The sequence below is a fragment of the Rhipicephalus microplus genome, chromosome 1, assembly GCF_043290135.1.
Source record: "Rhipicephalus microplus isolate Deutch F79 chromosome 1, USDA_Rmic, whole genome shotgun sequence".
In the NCBI taxonomy this organism is placed as follows: Eukaryota; Metazoa; Arthropoda; class Arachnida; order Ixodida; family Ixodidae; genus Rhipicephalus; species Rhipicephalus microplus.
Window position 1 is genome coordinate 182096284 of NC_134700.1, and position 23011 is coordinate 182119294.

Sequence of the window (23011 nt, forward strand, 5' to 3'; positions counted from 1 at the left end):
TTTTCCAGTGTTTCCTATAGTTCAGTGACGCTAAACACACTTCAGAGCTAGTAGTGTGCTAGTTTATCGGTGAAATCTTTTCTGAAAGCCTTTTTTTTTGGCATCTTGTTGGGATTGCATCGGAATAGGAGCAACGTTAGAATATATACGTACGGTTGAATCCCAGTTTCAGCTGTTATATGGTACAGTAAATACCACGAGGAAGAGAGTGAGCTTTTTGCGGGCACCATAATGCGAACATGACTCGGGAAGAAGTGCACGGGGAAGTGTATCGTTCTGTCTTCGTGATTCCAACATTGCGCACGCTCTTACTGTGAAAGAAGAAAAGGATCAAAAATAACAATAAAAACAAGCATCTACACAGTAATCAAGGCACAAGCCCGCTTGCTTAAAACTGGTCGGTGCCAGATTTAAGAACACCCAAAAATATTTTACTTACATAAGCAGAATGCAATAGTGCGTACTATAGGGGAAACCCACGCCGAGGGAGGCGCTGCAGAGCCGGGCGCTGTAAGGTCCCTAGATGAAACAAATTTCCAAGGTAGCGACACCCTCCCTTTTCCTCCTCGCCTATTTGCCTGAAGCGCCCCCTAGAAGGTTTAAAACTTTCATCCAAAAGCGAATGTTTGGGTTCTGTTGCTACGGTGAATAGATGTAAATGAAACAAAATGGAACAAAATAAGACGTAGAATAAACAGTTACCTTTATGAACATAAACGGCACAACACAAGAGCAAGCGGGATGTGCGTTACTCAACCGGCAACGTTGGGCAGTTCTATACTTTACACCACTAGCCATCTCGCCTCGCGTAGTACAGTTTAGTTCCACGGCCACGGTATTTCGTCCAGTTCTAACTAGTCCACTTTTCCGATTGTGTTTTGTTCGTGCTGTGACACAGTGAACGTGCTTCTTGCTGGATCCTGTGAGTGGCCACAGGGCGTGACGTTGTGACGATTGATTACAACCGGCTTGTGCACAGGCAAGAAAAAAAACTACGACCAGACTGGTACGAACACTCGTCCAGCAGCACTGCGATGACTTTTTTTTTAAATGTGTCCATTTGGACAATTCTGATGCCATGTGATTCTGATGCGGTGCTGGGAACTTCCTGAAAAGTGAGAGTTCTACTGGTGAGGTGTCTCGAAGCAGCGCGTTTCGGCTCAAGCGGGAACTGGTCAAGAGTGAAATGTTTCTGAAGGTGCGTTGATTACAACCTACAGCTGTTCTGTATACGTGCATACCCACATGTATTTGTACCAATTGGCATGCACTAGACACGCATTAGACGTGCGCCTGGCGTTTCAATAAAAACCGACAAGTGAACTCGCTTCGCAGATCCGCGTCGACATACGTTGACGGAGTTTCACGAAAGCATTCGTGTGAAATGGTTCATGGTTGCACTTAATGGTGCGCTTCATCTCGGAAAGCACGAGGTAAGTTGAAGAGAGCGAAACCATTTTCTGTTGTTTACGGCAACGCAGCATTGCTGAAAAACGCAGATGTTGCATTGAACGAGCATGGCGAAACAATCTTGGTTGACTTAGCGCACACCGAAACCCTCCTCCTCTTCAGTTTATGTTCTGGCTACGATTTTGTCTTTGGTCACGGCGAGAATTCGGCTGGAGCCATATGCGCATGCGTACTCGTTTTGAACCTTTTGCATAATAATAAATAACACCACCAGCCATTTGCAAGACCACGTGCAAGTAATGCACCAATTACAGACGCGGATGGCAGAGAAAAAGAGGAGTTCTCGAGAGAGTGAGGAGGACGGCTCGAGAACAATGAGTGACGCTACCTTCCTTCATCTAGGGACCTTAGGGCGCTGTCAGTCAATGTGGGGTGAAAATTGGTTACTCGAGTGTTAATCTCCTCCGCTGTCCTCTTTAACCTGCCTTGAAAACGCGTTGCTTTGCTCGCACGCTGCACGCGTTCTGGAAGTGTTTTTTGAAAGTTTCGCGTCGCGCGCGGTTATGATTTATACGCTTCTGTCCGCGTTTAATAGGATTGCCGCAATTGAGGATTTTTTTCGTGCAGCAATTTGGTAAAATGGCAGCGTCTGCTCAGTCATGTAGCCGATGCGAAGCAAGTTGTAGCAGACGACGCCGTCCTCGTCAGAGCGAAGTGCTTTTCGCAAGTGAAAGACGACGCTGTTTACGACGTGGAGTTAGAGGTGAATACAACTTTCTGTACGTTCATATTTATATACCTGTTTTATTTGGTTTGCTGTGTGCACTATGCACTATGCTTGTTACTGGATGCATGGGTAAGGCCGCTTCTCGTGCTTTAGGTTAAGCGGTTCCTGCGGTGTGACTGCTATTAGTTGGGATACCTTAATTTACTAGCACCCATCCAAGTTATCGTGCGGTATATACACAGCACTTCAAAAGTAAGTGGTCTATTTGGGGCTTCTTTCTGACCCACAACAAAAATTGACATCTCAGTCGCGTGTCCTTCCTTGCATTATCACCGTTCTCATCGCAGGTACTTTGAGTTCACGAACAGCGTGCGTACCACCATGATGAGCGCCCAGCTTTCAGAGAAACTTTTTTTGTGTGTGTTCAATCTGGGGGGGGGGGGGGAAGAGCACATTGCTATAAAGACATTTTATCTTGGTCACTATGGAAAATGCACCGAGTTGTACGGGCTGCACGTGCACACTTCGTAACAACTAGTTCACTGTATCTGCCAATGAACGTGCAACAACGGCTAATGCATTTTGTCTTGTTTTCGTAGTTGTCGTGGTCCTGCCCATTCAAGAGGAAGCTTCGCATCTCCAGCGGCAAATGTAGTTGCATCGCTGGCGTCTCTAGCGATTCTAAATCACTTGAAAGCGCGTCATAGACATCGAAGAAAACAGAATTCTTTTCATCTGGCATTGCTTGATCATCTTGAGCAACACCTTGTGGCACAGCCTGCTCCACGAAATTTTGTGCTGCTCTGGCTGCCTTCACAGAATGACGCTTCCACCTAAGCAAAATAAGATTGTGGCAGAGATTAGATCGTGCCGTTCACAACAACGTTTATACGTGGGAGTTTTTTTCTATTCAGATATTGTATGGTTATCAACATTGAGCATATCTGTAGTGCGCCAGATAATAATAATTTTTTATCATCTTCAAGTATAATATGTACAAGAAGTCTGAAAATAAGTATACGTTTAAGGGTTTTCCGTGATCCTGTTAGTAACGCCTTACGTTGACAAAATAAAACAAGTGCTGCATATTAAATCAAAACCTGTGAAAACATATACAATGCCAAATGCTCCATTAAAGAAACTAACAATTGTGTCCATTTGTGTACACAGAAACATTTCATACAAGAACTTCACGGAGATAGCTACGTATTAAAATTAATTGATTAAAAATTTTGCATTGTGTGTTGCTTGAATCATTTTTACTTTGTATAAAAACTACCAAAAAAGCAATGGACTTTTTTCGGCGCACTGCTTTAATACGTTCCTGTCGTCTGCTTTTTTCATGCCATCTGTTTGGGAATCGGTAGGATTTCACTGGTGGAGTCAACCCCTTCGTGTTTGCATGGCTATTGTGACAGTTGACGATGCAGCAATAGTTCCTCCTTTCTGTTGGGGTGACATCGCGGAACGAGGAGCGTTTCACGGGCAGCGCGCGCTTTGCAAATGCACGGAAGCCAAAGGGAGCGGAAGGGTCGCTACACGCTACTAGTGCGCGCTTTTTCTGGCAGGGGAAGGGCAAGCGCTGGCGTCGGCGGGCAAACTTGAGCGGGTCTCTCCTATTGTTGTATAAACTAGAAGCTGCGAATGCAGTCGTTTGCCAACGGTAAACGTTGCGAAAAAAAAAAAAAATCTCGACACGCAGCATCACGGCACCGTCTGGCTTTCTCACAGCGAGAATAGTTCACAAAAGAGAACCAGAATCCGCTTTGCCATCGAAATGACTTGTCTGCACGGAAGATCGACGTGAAACAATTTGCAAACACCTCTGAGCATGTGGTAACCTCGATGACGACGAATCTGACGGAGAACGAGCTATTTGCCGATGTTCGTTTGTTTAAAAGCTGTTTTTCAGCTTTTATACCATGGTATGTCCAGAATCTCTTTAATTGTGGAAGTAAGTATGTATTGTATTCCATTGTATTGTACAGTATTGTTGATTGATTGATATGTGGGGTGTAACGTTCGAAAACCCCCATATGATTATGAGAGACGCCGTAGTGGAGGGCTCCGGAAATTTCGACCACCTGGGGTTCTTTGACGTGCACCCAAATCTGAGCACACGGGCCTACAACATTCCCGCCTCCATCGGAAATGCAGCCGCCGCAGCCGGGATTTGAACCCGCGACCTGCGGGTCAGCAGCTGAGTACCTTAGCCACTAGACCACCGCGGAGGGGCTATTGTGCAGCATTGTATTATCTGTATTGTATTGTATTGCATTGTACTGTATTGTATTGTATAACAGCCTCACCACAACACATTCAATAGCGGAGCAATGGGAAGAGCTGCTAACCAGCGGCAACCTGGAGCGTCAGCTTAGTTGACTCACCGGGCATAGCATCAGGCGCAAGGAAAGCCCTATACTGAGCATCCCACCGCAAGCTAAGAATTTCCAACAAGGCGGAGCGCTTCCGCGGCAGTACTACTACAAATGAGTAAGTTTACCGCCACCCAACTATGGCTTGATTGATAATCAGGGCCATGTTTGACTCGTAATGCAGCCGAAATTTCCCTCCACACAAATACACCGTGAAGTCCACTAAAACATACCAAGCATGTCATTGCAAAATTATGAAGCCAGACCACAATCTCGTAAATACAGAACGCCAATGAATAACCTCCAAATATCTGAACTTTGTAGAGAGAGTAACAACATAGTCGTTTAGGAGCACTGCTTCAGCACGAGCCCTGTCGTCATCGTATGTATACATTCTATGATGCCACGACGCAGATTAGCAATTGCGGAACCATTCTTATTCTCACCTGGCCAGATTGATCGGTGACAAGTGGAAAACGATATGGTAGGCTGTGGGGGCATAAATATGCTATCTCAAAAAACAGCATGGGGTCCTAAAACGTGCGTGTGTCCGTAATGTGCGAATTAATGATCCTAAGTTCACGGGTGGGCATTATGAATTTTGATACCGGTTATTCAAAACGACGAAACGTTCTCGTCATATTGAAAACTGGTATCACTCAGTCCGAGCGTAGAGAAGAATGAAGCCCGAACCAGTGGTAGGCGTACAGGACTCTAGCCGTTATATCGGGATGTTTGTACACAACTGCAGACGTCATGGACCATTGCTGGTTTCAAAGCATTATAATGCTTATACCCTATAGGGTATTTATAATACCCTATAGGGTATTAAAAATTCTCAGTAACGCCTATAGCCCATGCTCACGCCTGCGTATTAGACAAAAAAAAAACGATGAAAGAAGACAACACACAGTCTAAGGGCATGCTCCTCCTCATTTAAGAAATGCTGAGTATGTCGGGTTGACCGGCAATGTCGATAGACGTGCTTTGTGAAAAGCAAACAAAAACTGCCACCATATCTGCATGTTACACTGCAAATGTGGAAAGTCTTGCGTCTGGAGAAAGTGAACAAAACGTTTAATTGATGTTCTGCGCAAAAAAAAAATCAGTGAATGGTATTCTAGAGGCGCTGCGTTACAGTGCCCCGAGCGTGCAGCGGAGGCGAACGAGCGCATCGTCACGTCACACGTGGGACATCAGCGCTATCTAGCAGTTATCTTGGAAAAAGAAGCGCGCGCGCTCGGAGATGATAAGGTGTAGAACGCAAGGTGACGGGTAGGTACCACTACCGTGTCGTTTTAGCAAAGCGTTGGAAACGCTGGCCTTTTCGTGCAAGTGTTGCATAGTCAGCACAACGTGATAAACGCTACGGTCCTTAGAATTTCTTATGTATGCCTTTTCTAGTAAGAGACACACATACAGAATATTGACATGTTGTTATGGGGCCTCAGATATGGGCAATAATTGCTTTTTAATTGACAATCGCACATGTATGAACGCTGAATCTTGAGCAATATTGGTGGGCGCTGCGGATGGAATAGGCCGTTTTGAGTATAGTTTGGCCTCTTTGGTGCCGTTTCGGGTACCGTTACGGGCGGACAAGCAGACAGACAGACAGACAGACAGACAGACAGACAGACAGACAGACAGACAGACAGACAGACAGACAGACCAAAAATTTTGCGTCGAAGGTCCCCAAGAAAGACTATCGTCTTTAAAAATTGGTGAAACTTGCACTAAGCCTTGCAAGGCTTGGAAGAGCGAAATTGGACGATCGTCATGACTACTTTGATTGACTACTCTAGATGACCTTAGCTAGGTAATGTATGTTTTTAACTCTGATTCTACGTCGTTGCTAGGTTTTACCTCTGTGATGTTATAAGTTTTTCTGCGTTCAATCTCAGTGCAGAGTGCTTCGAGTTAAACCGAAGGCAGTCACAGACATGACGTGCATGTGACTGGCTTTGAGAGGCAGAACACGGCGCTGACACCGAAATTTAAGGCCCGTCACATATCTGCGGAAGCGTCATCGTTGGCGTATGCGTTCCATCGCTTCGGGGTCTTTTCGCAGCCGCTGTTGTATTTCCCGTTGCTAACATTCTCTCGTTGTGCGTACTCGGGGCCTTCGGCTCACCGCCGTCACTTCACAGTCATTTTTTGCTGAGCTAACTATTCATTATAAGGGACCAGGCGTGAATTGTGGGATTTACCCAATTTCAATAGCACATAGACGTTTATAATGAGGATGATAGTTTTCTGATACGTCACACAGTGGTCTCTCACAGAGGATGATAGTTTTCTGATACGTCACACAGTGGTCTCTCACAGAAGTGATTCTCTCACAGAACGCTTGTGCCCGTGTCTCAGTGTTTTCAATTTGTTTTCCTCGAAATCCTGGGAGCTGCCGCTCCCTCCTTTGCGGTGATGCTTCAGGACACACCTGAGAATGTTCCAGGCGTGCAACCGTCGCGCCGGACTTCGTCATCCAGGAAGCGTAGCAACGCGTCCAGCGACACCGACAGTGAGGCAACCGATTTGTTTTCGGATGGCTTTGAGTCATCGGATGATGACTTCACGGTCGTCATGAATCGATCTACAAAACGAAGACTGCTGCGAACGGCATCGTCGGCAAGTGTTTCCACCGTTAAGACTGCACCACAGCGGTGGCCGCACACCATGCTGTTTATGCCCGAAGACCCTGCATCTAACTTGCGACTCCTCAACAGGCAAGTTCTTTCTGTGCTTCTCGAGGAAACCGCGCCGAATGAGATCAAAGACGTGAGGATCAATGCACGAAAGAATGTCCTTGCTGTAGACGTTATGCACCGTAGCGCACTGCAAAGCCTTCGGCACATAACAGAAATCGGCAACGTGAAAGTTCGGCCAATGGTCGCTACAGGTTGTAATGGCAGTGTTGGCGTCATTTATGATGTGGATCTTTCCATCTCAGCTAATGACCTGCCAATACTAATAAAGCCAGCGACTGAAGGCACCCGCATTACGCACATTACCAGACTCGGCAACTCACGCTGCTTGAGGCTTGTGTTCGAGGGAGACAGCCTTCCCTCGTATGTCAAAGTTGGCCATGTTCGCCACTCAGTGCGTCCTTACATACCGAAGCCACTGCAATGCTACAAGTGCTTCAAGATGGGACACGTAAAAGGTGTCTGTGAGAACAAACTTGTGTGTCCGCGGTGCGCTGAGTCTCACTCAAAAGACGCCTGCAGTGCCACCATACTACGATGTCCAAACTGCCACGGCGCTCATGAGGCCTCATCCAAAGATTGCCCGCGGGTGCGAAACGAGCACGCGGTACTCAGGCGTATGGTGCGTGACAATTCAACACACAAGGAAGCTGCCGCTACACTACGCCGACGACGGCGTCGTGGGCGAAGACCATCACGGAAAAACGCCTCTACCGATAGAGAGATGTCATCCTTTATCAAAGAGGCTGACTCACGAACACCGAGCTCACTGAAGACGGATACTGCCAAACAGAAGAAAGGGACAGCAGTCGCGCCTTCCGAACAGTGGCCCTCTCTTCCACGACGTCAACCTACTTCGGAGCTGCATCAAATCCCGCCGCCCTCGACGACCCCTCAAACCAGTGATGCGATGAATGAAGATCAAGTGATAAGCTTGCTGCAATCGCTGATGAGTACCATGCGTGTCCTACTGAGTAATATGAAGACTTCTGCTGCGCAGACCGCACTGCATGTGCTGGACACCCTGAGTCCGGTGCTTGCAGCTCTAAGGTAGAACCATGGCCAGCGAGGCACCGTCGTTTCGAGCGGAAGTCAAGAATGCATCTGTCTTTCAGTGGAACGCCAGAGGACTGAAGTCGCGCATGTCTGACTTTAGACAATTTGTATTTGTGAACCGCTTCCCCATTATTGTGATTTGTGAACCCAACCTATGTGCTTCAATCAAGCTGTCAGGATATGAGTGCTTTATGTCCTCCACTCACAGAGACTGCAGCAAAGTTATTGTATTCATGCGCCATGACCTCACTTACGTTCACCACAGAGTCTCGCCTGATGAAGGTAATCAGTATGTGTGCCTTACTGTGAAGAAGGATAAGGTTGCTTTCACGATTATCGGAGCTTACTTATCTCCATCAAGCCGCCTTGACTGCGAGCGCTTACGCGGTATTCTGACATCGACTCCAAGGCCATGGGTGATCACTGGCGACTTCAATGCCCACCATTTCCTATGGGGAAGCTCCAGGGACAACTCTAGAGGAAGAAAATTGGTGTCCTTAGCCTAGGAGTACGAACTCTGCGTTTGTAACGATGGAAGCCCTACATATTTACGCGGATCAGCCTATAGCAGCTGCCTGGACCTTACATTGGTTTCTCGCTCACTTATCAGGAAAGTGCACTGGTTTTCGGATCTGGAAACGCGGGGCAGCGACCATATACCAACTTACCTGTGTATAGAAGGTCTCACCAGCTCCAAGTCCTCAAGAGGCCTCAAGTACACCGATTGGCCGAAATTCAAAATGTTAATGGAAGACTGCTGTACCGACGGCTCATCATATAACCTAGAGGACTCGATAAAGGATGTCCTGCAGAATACCACGCATACACATTTGACTAGTCACAAGCGCACCGATTTCGACATCGAGCTTGAGAAACTTCGCGCAATACGCCGTCGTGCAGAACGAAGGTACCGACGGACAAAGTGCATGGATGATTTGAGGCTGGCTAGACGCATTCAAAAGAAAATGCAGCGGCACATGGATAAACTGGCTAGGCGACGTTGGACATCCTTTTGCGAGTCGTTGGATCCACGAAAGCCCCTATCACTGATATGGCGAACTGTCCGGGGTCTTAGCACAACCTTGGGTCAGCGACACCCGTTTACATCTCTGGCACTTCACCTTCGATGCAGAGAGATTGACGTCGCAGAATCTTTCTGTAGAAGAATTGCCGGTGATTCCAATTTCACAGTATCAAGAACGGGAACTTTTGACAACCCACCACCCTCACGTGATCCCCGTATGGAATGCCAGTTTTCTATGGATGAGCTAGAGGCGGCACTGGCTCTGTGCAGACGTTCTTCAGCACCCGGTCCTGACGGCATTACCTATCGTGCCCTTTGTAAACTTGGAGACGAAGCTCGGAAGGCACTCTTACGCCTATACAACGACTCCTGGCAGACTGGTACTGTTCCCCAGGCATGGAAGTCAAGTCGCCTCATTCCACTTCTAAAGGCTGGTAAATCTCCTTTGGATATTGCCTCATACCGTCCTATCGCACTTGCCAGTTGTGTGGGAAAAACGATGGAACGAATGATTCTAACACGAATGGAGTGGTATTTAGAGCACTACGAAATCTATCCAGTATCCATGACCGGATTCAGGCGCGGCCATTCATCAATCGACAACGTTGTTGATCTGGTGACATATGTTCAACACCAGAAAGCCTGTAAGAGACTGTGCGCCGCCCTGTTTCTAGACGTTAAGGGGGCTTACGACAATGTCACCCATGAAGCCATCCTTAGTGCTTTGGAAACAGTAGGTCTTGGTGGCAAGATATATATGTGGGTGTACAGCTACTTACAGCTGAGATCATTTTACGTGATGACAGCGAATGGCCCAACACCTGATTATTACAGCAGCCGAGGAGTTCCTCAGGAAGGAGTGCTAAGCCCTACCCTTTTCAACCTAACTCTCATTGGTCTAGTCGAGCAGCTACCTAGCACTGTAGAACTTTCTGTCTATGCTGATGACATCTGCATTTGGACATCAGGTGTGACAAGGCCTCAGCTTCGCGCCCGCCTTCAGAAGGCTGCTACAACGGCGTCATGCTATCTTCGTAAACAAGGCCTCGAGGTGTCCTGCGGAAAGTGTGCAGTGGTAGCGTTCACGCGGAAACCAATGTCTGCTTACAGTATATCGATTAATGAAGAATACATATCGTTCAGCAGAAGCCACAGGTTCTTGGGAGTCATAATAGATAGAAACCTGTCGTGGACTCCACACGTGAACTATGTGAAGAAGCGGCTGATCGCAACATGCCACATGCTCAAATTCCTTGCAGGAAAAAATTGGGGAGTGCCCATATCATCCATGCTACAACTGTACAGGGTGCTGTTTATCGGATTCTTACGGTACAGCTTACCTGCAATGTCTAACACCGGCAAGACCAACCTGCGCGCAATTCAGAGCATTCAAGCCCAAGCACTTAAGATATGCCTTGGAATACCCCGCAGTGCTTCAACGGCTGAAACCATTGCCATCGCTCAAGATCACTCGATAAATACGCATATTATTACCGAGACAATGCGCATGCACCTCAGGCATTATGCCAGGACCCCTTCTCACCACCTGGCGAGTCTAGCTGCTGAAAGGCCCCGCACGACATACGGCACTATTGTCTCCAAGCATCGTTCATCGTTTGCTGAGACATACGCACCTGCATCAAAGCCACTGCTTCCTCCTTGGAGCTTGAGCCGGCCGCGAGTTCACTTAACGATTCCAGGAATGAGGAGAAAATCGGACTTACCGACACATGCCCTGAAACAACTGAGTCTATCCCTACTGGAAGAAAACTACAGTAACCACGTGCACATTTACACGGATGGCTCTACTACGCCGTCTAGTTCAGGTGGAGCAGTGGTTATACCATCACAAGGGATAACTCGGTGTTTTAAGACTTCACATGTGACGAGTTCGACGACGGCAGAACTCGAGGCTCTGCGCAATGCACTGGAACACATCAATTCAGAAGAAAGACCAGGTAAATGGGCTGTGTTTTCTGACTCAAAACCAGCGTTACAGTGCCTGATGTCAGTTCTCCGACGCGGATGCCACGACCAGTTGACCTACCAAACCGTGAAACTACACCACCTGTTAATACAAAAAGGCCATGACATCGTCTTTCAGTGGTTACCTGGGCATAGTGGTATAGGCGGCAATGATTCTGCAGATCATGCTGCTCGCACGTCACATAAAGAAGGGAACAGTGTTTCGATACCGCTTTCAAGAGCGGATGCAGCGAGGCAGATTCGTCAACTGGCCCGCAGTCTCACACTGACCGAGTGGAACACACCAAGCATACGACGTACACGACTGCACGAGCTCGACCCATCACTACAACTCCGGCCTCCACCCGGCCTACATCGACGTGAAGCTTCGGTTCTCTATCGCCTTTGGCTGGGAGTTGCTTTCACGAAAGCATATACCACGTTAATCAGAATTACTGACAGTGCGGCGTGCGATGTTTGCGGCACCGACGAAAATATCGAACACCTGCTGTGTCATTGTCCTCGATTTGCCTCAGAGAGACAAGTACTTGCCAACGCAATGCGGCGACTGGATGATCGGCCTCTTTCTGTGCAGGTGCTATTACAGCAACGTACACATGCCTCGACAGCCCACAAGGCAGTGAAAGCCCTGCTGCGTTTCCTGAGAAAGACAGGCATGTGTGAACGCCTCTGACATGCGGTAGATTTCTACACGCTGCAGTGAAATTACTGTCAGTCTCTCCCCCACCCCCTTTTTCCCCTCTCTTCCCTCTTTCTCGTCTTTCTTGTCCCCTTCCTTTATCCCCCAGTGTAGGGTAGCCAACCGGATGTCTTTCTGGTTAACCTCCCTGCCTTCTCCCTTTTTGTTGCTTCCTCCTCCACACAGTGGTCAATACACGTTTGAAGACAATAGTTTTCTTCTTCCTTTCTAATAGACCAGTAGTCTCTCTGTTGGCACTTCCTGTTGATCATAATATCAAGTAACAAAGGCGTTCCGTGAACTAGTACCTGCGGATTTGAGAAAAGTCTGATTAGTTTGGGTGCCTGGACATAGAGGCTTATTTCTAAGTGAAATTCCTTAGCTAAGTCGCCAATGAGTGGACCGATTCTACCACAATTTCTGTCATCCGCTCATGTGACTGCCGCTCGAATCCCCAGACGTGTGCTTATACAAGTTTTAGAGGTACAGCACCGACAAACTCTACCGAATAACGCCGTTTGTTATACCCTGGTGAAGAGCCTTTTGCAAAACTTGCAAACACGAAGTAGCGCTATCACAAGGCTCTGTTGCCGGGTACCAAATCTAAATTTCTACAAACACATGTCTGCTCAGGCACCTTCGCCGCTCTGCGCGTTCGGTGGTGAATTGGAAACAATAGCTCATTTTTTTCTGACCTGCAGCTGGTTTAACACAATACGAAAAACCTTTTTAGAAATACCTTTACGAGGTATTGGTATGAATGTATCAGTGCCTGTCACGTTGTTTTTTGCAGCTTCCATTTGTGGGTTCTCCAGTGCGACAGCATGCGCGGCCGTCCGGGACTATAATTATTAAACAAATAGGATGACTAATTAATCTGTAATATTATTCTTACGTGTGTACAACTGTCACAGGTCCCGTTAATTGGGGAGGTGATCGCCGGGCTAATTCCAAGGACCAAAGTATTGGCCCCCCAAACTGCACCACGATAGCGTGGACAATTTAGAAGTGGTCCTATTTGGCGCGCCGGCGGACGCCGGCTGTAATCCAAAGAACAAGTCATAGCCGAGAGTGGATAAACAAAACAAAATTATATTCTCAAATATGGCAGATGAAACGATACACAAACATGCACACTCTACAATAGCTGAATACGATATGCCAACAATAAAACAGCATACTACACTGCACAGTACGATCACTGCACAGTACTATACTGCACAGTACGATCAGCTTCACTCGAAACAACGGACACAAACAACAACACGCACTACAATGCAATCACATGCATCGAACAATCAAGACATTTAAAGACTAAAGAGTCCGAAAACTTATTCAGCCCAAAGTCCTTGGAACAAAGTCTGAATGATACTCTTCCAAGAATCACTCACTCAATGTCCAGCGCTGTTGTCGTTCCACAGCCCCCGAAGTTTCTCTTCCAGGAAAACTCGCGTCTTCAATTGGCCGCTCTCAAAGCACCAACTTCTTCGCCGGTAACACGTCGGCTTCCCACGCACAGCTGTTGCAACGCGCCTTCGCTCTGTGGCGGTAGGCACACTCTTCTGCTTGTAGCTCGAGTCTTCACCCCTCAGGGGGAAATCCTCTTCCTCTCCTCCTTTATCACTGAGGACAAAAGGCTTCACCCACACGGCGGAAAGACCCTACGCACACTACCGCAACATTCTTTCTTCTCCTGATCTCCCTTCTCCGCTGCTCGCTTAAATACCCTTCGCGCTAGATTCCAGAAAATTCTACTCGTTTCATCGGCGCGATGCACAGCCAAGGCTGGGGAAAGAGCGAGACGTTTTGAGGGCCGTCCGTGACACGTGACTCAACTCTGCATCACCACGCCCTTTTCCTTCGAGAAGCTTCCAGGGCTTGCTCGGCAGCCGATGTGAGGAGGTTGGTCAGCGAAACCACGCTTCCGAGGGGGAGAAACGGCGCGCCCGGGGTGTCTTCGGATGCTTTTCTTCTTTATCGTTGACCTTGAGGCGTCTCTCAGCGCTTGGTATTGTTACTGTCGCTAGAATTCGGCGTCGCGCTCTTTTTCGGAGCGCTCGTTTGTGACAACAACATTATATACGTATAAAATTAGAGTTTTGCTTTAATTTAAGAACACACTCCTTTCTTTATTTAAATAAATATATGCATTATATCAAGTGGCACGATTTCCTAGCTCATCGGTAATATTTCTATCATGAAATCTTCATTATTTTAAAGCTGCACCATATTTTATAAAACCACTCAATTCTTGGCCAATCCCCCGCAGTGGTATGCCCCATGGGCAATAAGTCAACAAGAACAATAATAGTAGTGAGACGTTAACCTAAGCTGTGGCACATACCCGTTTTTGATGATGATAGTATTTTATTAGGCTAAACAGTGGCACATACCTGTTTATGACAATGATAGTTTTCTGATAGGTCACACAGTCGCACATACTCGTTTGATGACGACAGTTTTCTTCATTTTTAGTGGATCACTAGGGAGATGTTAACTCAATCACTGTGCACACACCCGTTTATGATTATCGTAGTTTTGTGATAGGCCATACCATGGCGCATAACCATTTAGCTGAAAGGCCGCGCAAATAAGGCCTAGATTAAACATTTTCGCTTATAAAATTTATAAGACATATCAATCTGTGAATGTGAATGACCAGTGAAACTGCAGAAGCACACGTAACGGAGGTGACGAATTGTTCATAAAATGTACAGAAAGGCACAACACCTCTTTATTGGGGGCGAAGCTCCTTATGGCGTGGATTGTGCGTTCCTCGTTGTAGTGCGCAACCACTGGTGGCACATACCCGAAAGATCGGTCCTTAGAATGTCCGCTGGATGGCGGCACTTTTATATGATGAATACATCATAAAAAGATGTGAGATGGCTGTATTTGGAGTGTTCACTAGATATATGGACGGACGGATGATTGGACGTAGAGATGGACAGATGGACTGACGGACAGACAGACAGACAGACAGACAGACAGACAGACAGACAGACGGACAGGGGGCGGACGGACGGATGCTCAGACAGACAGACGAACGAACGAACAGATGGAAGAACGGACGTATGAACGGACGCATGGATGGACTCACCGATGGTCACTCGAATGAACGGACACACGAATGAACGCAAGGACGGACGGAATCAAGAACGAATGGACGGACGGAAGCACGGAGGGACTGATGAACGCTTCGCCCCAACAATCATCATGCATTCTGTGGAGGAGGAGGAGAAAAACTTTATTTATCCCAAGAGGGAAAGGTACGATGGTGGAGTGTCAGAGGAGCCTACCCAGCGTAGGTCTCCGCTACCCTCTTGGCCCAATCCAAGATCTGGTCCTGGACCTCGGGCGCCAAGCTGCACATAGCAGCCTCCCACTGCTCCTCACTATTATTGTGTAGAGAATTGGGTGGTGGGTTTTGAGTACACCCCCACATGATATAATCTAGGTTAGCTCTTTGTTGACAGAAAATGCACAAAGGGGAGGGGTACATCGCAGGGTGTATAAGATGGCGAAAAGATGGGGTAGGAAACGTACGAGTCTGTAACTGGTGCCATAGTATTTCATGGTAGCGCGAAGCTCCATGATGTAAGGGGGGGGGGGGTATATAGTGCGCTGTAGGTGGTAGTGATTTGTTATATCGTGGAAGGTCAAAAGACGATCTCTCGCGCTGAAAAGGACGCGTGGTCTAAGGCGCCATCAGTGGTCTGTGCTCGGCCGGTCATTCCTCGAGCAAAGGTATGAGCCGCCTCATTGCCACTCAACCCCGCATGCGCGGGCGTCCATATGAGAGCAACGTATTGCGAGGGAGGATGTTTCTTAAGAATTGAAAGGACAGTTGATGAGATGCGACCTGCGCTGAAGTTGCGTATGGCAGTTTTTGAGTCACTTACAATCATAGTGATAATGGGGATGGATAGACCTAAAGCGTTGGCAGCCTCCTCTGCCTCCTCCGAAGAGTTGACAGTGACGGATGCCGTTGTGAGCGCCTTGTCGTTATAGTCGACAGCAGAGATGGCATAGGATGAGGAGGATGGGTATTCTGCCGCATTGACATAGAGCATGTCATTGGCTACATGCAATTTTTCTGAAGAGCTTTTGCTCTTTGTATCCGGCGCTTAGTATGATATGTTGGATGCATGTTTTTAGGAAGGGGCGGTATGAGTAATTGTTTGTGTATGTTTTGGGGAATGTTGTATTTAGCATTGGTGAGTGAGGTGAAGTTAATTCGTGTAGACGATAAAAATGTGGCGACCTGCGCTAGTGGTCGCGAGTCTTGCGTATTGAGCTGTTAAATGGGCTTCACGGATTTCACATAGGGTATTTATGACTCCTGTCTGGTGAAGTAGTGCATTAGAGGTATTGATTGCAATGCCTAGTGCGTCTTTGTAAACTCTGCGGAGGAGGGTGTTGACCGATTCCTCCTCTGCTGATTCAAGGTGAAACTATAGAAGGGTATATGTGATTTTACTATTCACAAAAGCTTGTATAACACGAAGAAACTCACTCTCGGAGTCCTCCATTTTTCCCCGAGATTCTTCCTATCATTCTTAGGGTGTTTTCAATGGTATTGCGCAAAGCTTCGAGTGTGTACGTATTAAGTCGGTTGTTTTGGATAAACAAACCCAGCACACGAATGCGTGATACTCCAGGAATGAGGCATCCATTTATGTGAAATTCGATCATTGGAACGTGTTTGTTCCGACGATGAGTTGGTAAACGGAGTAACTCTGATTTAGTAGGGGTACAATAGAGATTCATCTGAGATGTTAGTGCTGCTATTGCATCTACAGCTGTTTGTAGGGTGTCTTGAATGTGTCCATCTGAGCCTCCTTTCACCCATAAGGTGATATCATCGGCATAGATGGAGAAGTTCAAGTCAGGGATACGTTAAAGAGCGTTGGGTATAGGTAGCATAGCCAGGTTAAAAAGGATTGGAGAGAGCACTGACCCTTGAGGTGTTCCGAAGCTGCCTAGTGTATAGGGTGAAGAATGTTCTGGTCCTAATGTTAATGTAGCTGTGCGGTCTGTGAGGAAGCTTTTGATGTAAGTAGATTTTAGCGCCACAAGAAATGCAGTTGAGGCCAGCATTTACAGCTGAGCGGGCTACGTTATTGAATGCTCCATGTATGCCCAGACCAAGGATTGCCTGAGTATCCTCGCTCTGATTAGGAGTTATGATGTCGCGCTGAAGGCGAAGCGTCGCGTCTTGCGCGGAAAGTGAGGGCCTAAAACCAATAATTTCTGGAGGCAGTAGTCCATTATCCTCCTCGTGTCTCTGGAGGCGTGCAAGCACAACATGCTCCATAGTCTTTCCGAGACACGTTGTTAAGGAAATGGGCCTCAGGTTTTCTACTGAGGGAGCTTTGTTCGGTTTAGGTATAAATATGACTCTGGCATCTTTCCACGAAGATGGAAGGGTGCCCGTGTCAAAACAGTCGTTAAAAGTACTCAGTCAAAGCTTTAATACAAATAGGGTCAAGATTTCTCAGTAATTTGTTGTTAACGCGGTCGGGACCAGAAGCCGATGTGGTAGGGAGCGTTGCGAGGGCGTGCCTAACTTTCGCTTCCGTTATCGGAAGCGGAAGTTAGGCACGCGGAGTTATCGCTTCTAATGACTCATTAGGTTTCCCTGTGTAAGATGGTATGGAATCCTTACGTAATTGAGGTAAATGCAACGTGCGGAGGTTATCGAAGAGCTGTCCTAAATGATCACTGTGCTTGTGTAACAGTTTAGTGATAGCGTGAGAGTGTCGGGCGCGAGAAGTGCTGGCGTCTAGCACATGTCTAAGAAATTGCCGCGTTCGTTTATTACTGAGGTGGTCATGCATTCCTTCACAAAGCTGACCCCATTGTTGTGCCGCCAATTGAGTCTTGTATCGCTCGATTTGTTGATTTAGCTTCGCTATCCTAATGCGGAGTTTCCTGTTGTGGCGCTGGTGTTTCCACCGTCGCATAAGTGACTGTTTTGCTTCTCACATATGGAGAAGCTTGGAGTGTAGAGTAGTTATCGGGGTGACGGGGGGTAGAGTCTTCGTGTGCATTTCAACATCTTTTTGAAGCTGTTGAGTCCACTCGGTAAGGTCTGCAATACTCGAGGGAGCGGTGCTGTTGCGGGTCTCTCTAAATTTGTCCCATTCTGTGAGCATCAGTGGTTTAGGTGCAATGGGTCTGTGTTTTAGTTGTAAAGTAATGCTAATATTGTAATTATCACTGCCAAGATTAGTTTGGATGTTAGTCCAAACCATTGTGGGGGCATTGTGAGTGAGGGTAAGATCGGGCGATATATATTTGTTCACAATGTTCCCCACACGAGTAGGCTCCTCCGGGTCGTTGTGCAGTGTAAAACGATATGCCTGAATATGGGACCAGAGGGCGCTACCTTTCGGTGTAGATGCGGTGTAATCCCACGCTGGGTGGGAGGCGTTGAAATCCCCCACTATGAGGAGGGTATGTTTGCCTGCCGAGGATGTAGCTCGGGCAAATAGGGAATCGAAGCGGTGCCTTTGCTCTTGCGGTCTACTATATACGTTGAAAATGTATAAGAATGGAGAGTTAAGTTTATCAGGCAGTATTTGGAGAAAGTCGTGCTCAATGTCGATGTCAGCAAATTTCGAATAGGTAACTGTAAGGTACTTCTGAGTCAAGACAGCAGTGTTTGGTTTAGTATCAGCCGGGTTTTGATGCGTTCTATAACGTGGCAGCTGCACTACACCATTTGTTTCTTGTAACGCAAGTATTGGGGGAGGGGTAGTTTGTGATTTGATGTACTGCAGGAGGTTTGCCTTTTTTCGGCGAAACCCCCTGCAGTTCTATTGCCATACGAAATGTTCAGTGCGGTTACGAGCAGCCATTTTCGCTAGGTTGATTTGGCTTAGGTTGGGCAAGCTCTGGATGGTTAGCGTGGACCGTGTCGATCCACTGCGTGACTTTATCTAGGGTTTGTTGCATCGGTAACATGGCTTGTTGTATCGAGGCCACGGACTCATGTAGCTTCTGCAAGGAAGCTGTGGAGAAGGTAATAAAATTGTCTAGTTTTTCCTCAAGTTTGGTTACTTTTTCTTTCTCTTTGTCAGCCTTCTCTAGTTTCGCTTCGACTTGTTCCACTCGCTCATCGAATGACAATGTGGGAGTCGAGACTTTTCGTTTTTGCACAGGTGATTGAGCGGGGTGCATAGCTATAGGGGTGGTTGAGAGAGGAGCTGGTGCTGGTGAGATAGGTGTAGGGGTGAAAGATGAGGTGGGGAGGTGTGTGGAGGTAGATGGTTGTTTGAAGGACTGAAGCTCTAGGCGTAGTTTTGCATTTTTTGCCCTCAATTTAGCCATCTCATCCTGCAATAGTTTCAGCTGCTTTTGAATGGAGCTTTCAGGGGAGGCTACATCAGCCCAGCTCACCTTGTGTCCAGGGCCAGTCCGAGGGCTGAGGTCTTGATGAATGCTTTTGTTGCGGCTTCGGCTGCGGCTGCGACTTTTTCGGCTTTGTTGTCTTGTAATACTTGGTGAGCGTCCTCTAGGGGCGTTCTTGAAAGATGGGCTTGGGTCGAGGAATGGAGCTGCATCTTGCTGGAATGTTGAGGGTGCGTGCTTTGGTTTGGGCTTGTAGAGCTGTGGGCACTGGGGCGAGCCGGTGGGGTTGTCACTGTTGCACACCACACACTTAGGTTCACATTCGTGATCAAGGAGTGGGTTCAGTATGCCACACATTGGACATAAAGACTAAGGGGCGCCTGGGCATACGTCTGGTCTGTGGCCAAGCTTGCGGCAGAGATTACAGGCTTCCGTCTTATGACGATAGGGTACGCATCTGGTGGTTCCACCCTGATAACTTATGTAGAAAGGCACGCGCGTATCTCTGAAGGTGACCAAGATGGACGTTGTGGAACCCATGCGAGGTCCGGCCAGGATGAGGCCTAGTCTGTCATAGTCCAATAGACTTGACAAGATGATTTCAGATGTGTATTCCAAAGGAATATTACGGATGACCCCTCGGCATGTATTCGATGGATCGGTAATGTGGGGGACCACTTCAAAGCTGCGCTCGTCCATCTTGATGGATTTGATGCGGTGGTATGCTTCGGTGCGTGCCGAGTCCGGTGTGCTTATGAGCACAATGTTGCTTCCAGAGTTCATGCGGTATTGGTCATGTAGGGAGCTTGTGAGGGCTGCCGCTTTTAGGAAGGAATGTATGAGCTTCGGAAGTGGAGTGCCAGCACAGCTGAGGCCTCCACGTATTCGCAGGACTATTTTGTAGTCGTCCGCTGGAAGAGTAGGGGGTCTGGGGGCACTGCGACGAGTCGATGGGAGAGCTTTCTGTGACTCTTCTTGAGAAGTGTTGATGGCAGGCGTCGATTTCTTTGGGGATGAAGCGGGCTTTCTGGCCCTGGCATACACTTGACGCCAGCTGCCTTCATCATCGTCGAGAGCTTCGGCGGAGGGAAGCTCCTCTCCCTCTGTTTCGTAGATGACCATGTTGGTAGGCCTAGCCGGTAGGCCCACAGAAGTAGTCGAACGCTGCCAAAACGTCGATCTTCGTGGATGCGAACTGCAAAGCACTCATTTGAAATCACTTCAGATGAAGCGGTCGATTCCGTAGAAAGCTTCACATTTGTTCAAGTTGCCATTGAATGACTTAAGCAGTCAAAAACAGGAGTTTTGCCGGAGCGCTTGCGAAACGCGGCTGCTCCCGGTGGCGTCTATGGCGCGTTTCCACTCCGTGGATATGCTGTGATTTCTTTAGCATACGCTCCTTTAAAGCACCTATATGAATTAGCGAGGGCAAGAAATGCAGAGTGGTTTATTTATTAGGTCTTGTGTTCTTTTATGTATTTATTCATTTGTTGCTAAATAATTTATTTTTTTCCCTAGTAAAGCCTATTACGGTTCTTCGTCACTGATCTCGGAGATCTTGGACAATGATCGGCGGCGTTGATGAACTCACACACATACAGCAGTGGAGATCGCATTGACGAATTCATTTAGAAGAACGCAGAATAATAGGTCCAACTGAACTTAGGAGTAGCAAAGAATAATACACGACAAACACGCAGTCTCACTCTTCCACTTGTTAACGAAGTTAGAGCACAGGCTGTCTATACTTGTTCTCACCACTAGCCTCACTGATCTATCAGCGTCCTCATTTGAGCCTAGGCGAGCTTTACGTACACAGCACGGAGCCTCACCAATGTATCAGCAACGTTGATTACAGGCCAGACTGACGTGCTACCATTGTACAGGTTAATATCGAGTGCAACGAACAAGAAAAAAAAGGCATTGGCTATATTATATTCTTACCTTTACCACGGCAGCCAATCAGAGCATAAATATTCGTAGGTCACAGCCCACCTGGCAGGACCTAAACGGAAAACCAAAATATCAAGAAAAACAATAGCCTTCCTCCTTCTTCGTCCACAAGTGGTCATAAAAAGTGTCAGGAGCGGATATCAGGCATGCGGAATTTATTACCGCCACATTGCGCTCTTCAGCAGCTTCGTGCGAAACGGGCTACTGGGGTTCTGCATATGCAGCGTTTTCCCGTTCCTGGCGGATGCCATCGATAAGTGCCGCTGGCGCTTCTGACCAACAAAAGGTGATCTATCTCTTGACTGAAAGCGGCGTCTTCCCAGAGTTCAAAAACAAGACGGCCGCGGCCATGGCCCAAACCTCACGCCAGCGGGGAGATGGTGCACAACTGCTTTCGTGTTGCCATCGCAGCCGACGCGACTACCCTAGATGCATCCAAACACAGCGAGAGGTGTACGACAGAGGCCCTAGCTCCGCTATATTACCCTTCACTCCAATTCGCTCCGTCCCTTGGTGCGAAACTGCTCCCGTACAGAGCGCTCAATGCAAACGAAAAGCTCAGCGGCCACCGTCGGCGAGCGAAAAGACACTGCCCTCTACTGTGTAAAAGTAAACACGCTGGCCTCCCTTACGGCGCCAAACCATATGCGGTGTTACACTCCTTTTTTTGTTCGTTTAACAGCCAGTTGTGTGGCCAAAGTTTTGCGGCACACACCTGCTAGGCATTTTTACAGGGAAAGCTGCAGAGATCCCAACTCGGGTCTCGCGCAGCGCCGTAGTTGTCCGCCGCCGCCGCCGCCGGTGTCCGTAAGCACATCGTGCGAAATTAGAAAAAAAACTTAGTATCAATGACACAGTGAGGTTTGAACCAAGGTCCACTGGGTGCTAGTCCTGCATTCCACCACTGAGCCACACCGATGCTTGGGACCTATTGGCAAACTTGCCTTAGGCAGGCTTGTTGTCGGGAAAGCAATCGCGTTAGTACGACTTATGAAGTGTTTTAAAACAGCGAAATAACAAGCATGTGGCACAATGCGAATCCATAGCGTAACTAGTGGGTCGTCCAATGTTCCAACCCATTACAAAATCTTGTCAGCTATTAACTGTGGCGTATAATTCAGCCATAATTCCGCATCGTTGTCAGCCTCTGCATGAATGATCGGCACAAAATGTTTTGCAAATGGTCGGGCCTTATGAATGGCAAGCAGGTGTTTTGCAACAAATCGACGGCTGCTATGTTTTTGCCTTTATTTCCTGGTTTATTGGAACCACGCTTGTGCTTCAAACTTCTTCGCAGGAATACACAATAAGAATGTTGTGTAGCGCGTTGATGTACCCTTAACGTATGTAACTTATATAGCGCACCAGTCGTCAAAATATGTAAATCGCGGAATGAGTTGGTGGTTTACATATGCTTAAGGTGTTTTACAGCTGTCTGCCCACCACTACAATGTGTCCAGCTGCGCTGGCGCTGGTGACACATTACGGACACGTATAGTGGGTGTTTCGTCATCCTAAAAAAAGGAGGTATTGGTGGTAGTGGTTAGAAGCGGAAGAAGGCGCCTAACTTCGGCAGCCCGGTAGGGAGCACGGCGCAGCGCCTCAAAAGGAGGTATTACAACGTGTGAAGTGCATTTGCAGTAGATGTTCAACGACAACTTGGCACGGTCTGATCACGCTATCGTGTTCTACTTTTGCAGGCGAAGCACAAGCGTCTTTGAAGCTTCTCTTTAACGCGGT

General features: G+C 47.6%; 1 protein-coding gene across 2 annotated transcripts in view; it reads right to left on the reverse strand.

Moving 5' to 3' along the window:
* Positions 1-23011, reverse strand: part of LOC119178542 (adhesion G protein-coupled receptor L2) — an 81942-nt gene that overhangs the window by 35105 nt on the left and 23826 nt on the right. The gene's annotated exons all lie outside the window — the stretch shown is intronic.